This window comes from Rhinopithecus bieti, unplaced genomic scaffold (genome assembly GCF_001698545.2).
Source record: "Rhinopithecus bieti isolate Rb0 unplaced genomic scaffold, ASM169854v2 scaffold_67327, whole genome shotgun sequence".
NCBI classification, from domain to species: Eukaryota; Metazoa; Chordata; class Mammalia; order Primates; family Cercopithecidae; genus Rhinopithecus; species Rhinopithecus bieti.
Window position 1 is genome coordinate 1 of NW_016825230.1, and position 3076 is coordinate 3076.

General features: G+C 36.6%; 1 pseudogene; it reads left to right on the forward strand.

Annotated features, from left to right (window-relative positions):
• The first annotated feature begins 2709 nt into the window (after nucleotides 1-2709).
• Nucleotides 2710-3076, forward strand: part of LOC108522613 (metallothionein-1E-like) — a 5034-nt pseudogene continuing 4667 nt past the window's right edge.

Sequence of the window (3076 nt, forward strand, 5' to 3'; positions counted from 1 at the left end):
ATAATATAAAATATTTCAATCAACATATGAGTAGTTATTTTTTTTTTGAAGGGTAATATTTCTCAAGTTTGAAAACTTTGGGATACCAGTTAAGATCTTGGGTTCTACAGTCAAATAGACTGGAGTTCTAACCACTGTTTTTTACTTCTTAATTATTTTTATAAATAATTTCAACTTTTATTTTAGATTCAGGGGGTACATGTTCAGATTTTTTACATGGAAATACTGTGTAATGCTGAGGTTTGGGGTATGGATGATCCAATCAGTCAGGCAGTGAGCACAGTACCAGTGAATAATTTTTAACCCTTTTCCTCTCTTCCCCTTCCCCACTCTAGTAGTGCCCAGTGTCTGTTTTTCCCATCTTTATGTCCATGTGTATTCAGTTTAGCTCTCACTTAAAAGTGAGAACATGTGATGTTGGTTTTCTGTTTCTGTACTAATTCACATAGGATTATGGCTTCTAGCTCCATTCATGTTGCTGCAAAGGACGTAATTACATTATTTTATATGGTTGTGTAGTATTCGATGGTGTATATGTACCAAATTTCCTTTATCCAATCCACCATTGATAGACACCTAGGTTGATTCCATGTCTTTGATATTGTGAATAAGACTGCAATGAACATATGAGTGCACGTGTTTTTTTGTAGGATGCTAATATTTGTTCTAACAGTAGCTAGTATTGAGACTTTGGACACGTTACTCTATCTTTCTAACCTTCAGTTTCTTCATGTGTTAAACAGAAATACTAATAGTACTCACCTCATAGGATTGTTGTGCGGATTAAATATTATAATTATGTGAACACTTATCACAGTCACTAACACATTTTTAAAGCTCAAAAATGTTAGATATTGATAGCTGTTATTGTGAACAATAGCAGTCTTTCTCATAGTGCACCTGGATTTGGTCTCAAAATCCTTTTCAACATAATGCTCAGGGAAGCTATTACAAATCAATTGGTGGTGGTTTTCAAATTGAAACATGTCTACCAATTGCTAGGTTAGCTATCATATCCATGCCATTAAAAAAATAATACTCAATTCCAGTAATTATTAGAGAAAGTCCTACTACGTATAATTCTGGCAGTAATATATGCTAATCTTTATATGCCCTCTATGGGGCTGTAATTTGACACTTCCTTGGATTAAGATACCAGTACAATGTTGCTACAAACATTGTTTTGTATTTGGAAAGATTGTTTGCCTTTAAATAACAAGCTTATGGTTAAGGATATCAAGTTTCAGTTAGGCAAAACAGGTTCAAGGCATCTCTTGTACAACATGACTGTAGTTAATAACGATGTATGGTAGACTTAAAAATTGCTAATAGAGTAGATTTTAAGTTTTCTCACCTCCCCAGAAATGATAAATATGTGAGGTAATGCATATGTTAATTAGTTTAATATAGCTATTTCACAAAATGTACATATTTTAAAACATCATGTCGAATACCTAAAATATGTAGAAATTTATGTCGATTAATAATATTATAAGAATATGATTCCACTTCCAGCAATGTGGCAAACAAAATAACCTGAAAATCTTCCCTCTATCATACATTTAGAAATGTGAAATTATCTTATATTCTCTGTGTGTGTGTGCATATATATATATATAATTTAAAATATTTAGACATACAGTACTTTAATATACAGAAAATATACAATATTCTCTCTATATATATACTGAGAATATATTATGAGAACTATAAAAGGATATTTTTAAGAGAATATATAAGAGAATTAAGAGCTCACATAAGAGTTCATAAAAGAATAAAGAAAAGCCTACAAACCCCAAATGGAAAGGAAACTCAAAAATAGTGCAAAATGGTGCCATTGTAGCTGTAGCTGCCCTGGAGGAAGTTGACTGGTCTCAGTAATCAAAGAAACATGAGTTTTAATGGCCTTGGGTTCACACAAAATGGGAAATTGTAATTCCCTAATGATTCTACCTAATGCCAGGAATCATTATAGGGCCTCAATCTCAGTGAATACAGACTATAAAAACTCCACTTGGGGGCCAGGAGCAATGGCTCACGCCTGTAACCTCAGTACTTTGGGAGGCTGAGGAAGGTAGATTACCTGAGGTCAGGAGGATCACCTGAGGTCACGAGTTCAGGATTAGCCTGACCAACATGGTGAAACCCCATCTCTACTAAAAATACAAAAATTAGCTGGAAGTGGTGGCGGACGCCTATAATCCCAGCTACTTGGGAGGCTGAGGTAGGAGAATTGCTAGAATCCGGAAAGCGGAGGTTGCAGTGATCCAAGATTGCACCATTGCACTCCAACATGGAGTACAGGGCAAGACTCCATCAAAAAACTGAAAGAAAAGAAAAGAAAAGAAAAGAAAAGAAAAGAAAAGAAAAGAAAAGAAAAGAAAGAAGAAAAGAAAAAGAAAGAAAGAAAGCTCCACTTATGATATAATAAAAAATACAGCAAAGAAGTTTTCTGTTGTTGTTGTTGTTGTTGTTGTTGTTGTTGTTGTTTCACCCTTTGCCTAAATTACAAATAAAAGTGTTCTCTAAAATTCATAACAATAGGACATAGGCTGCGCCTGTGCATGCGCAGGGGAGGAGTCCTTGGCTAAGCGGGGAGGCGCTCAGTGGAGGTGAAAGCATTGGCAGAAGGAAAGCACAGCGGAAAAATGCAGAGCTGGAGTCCTGTTCCGTTCTCTCTTGGGAACTCCCGTCTCGCCTCGGGTTGCAATGGACCCCAACTGCTCGTGAGCCGCTGGTGCCTCCTGTGACTGCGCTGGCTCCTGCAAGTGGAAAGAGTGCAAATGCACCTCCTGCACATGAAAAAATACTCATCATCACTGGCCATCAGAGAAATGCAAACCAAAACCACAATGGGATACCATCTCACACCAGTTAGAATGGCAATCATTAAGAAGTCAGGAAACAACAGGTGCTGGAGAGGATGTGGAGAAATAGGAACACTTTTACACTGTTGGTGGGATTGTAAACTAGTTCAACCATTATGGAAAACAGTATGGCGATTCCTCAAGGATCTAGAACTAGATGTACCATATGACCCAGCCATCCCACTACTGGGTATATACCCAAAGGATTA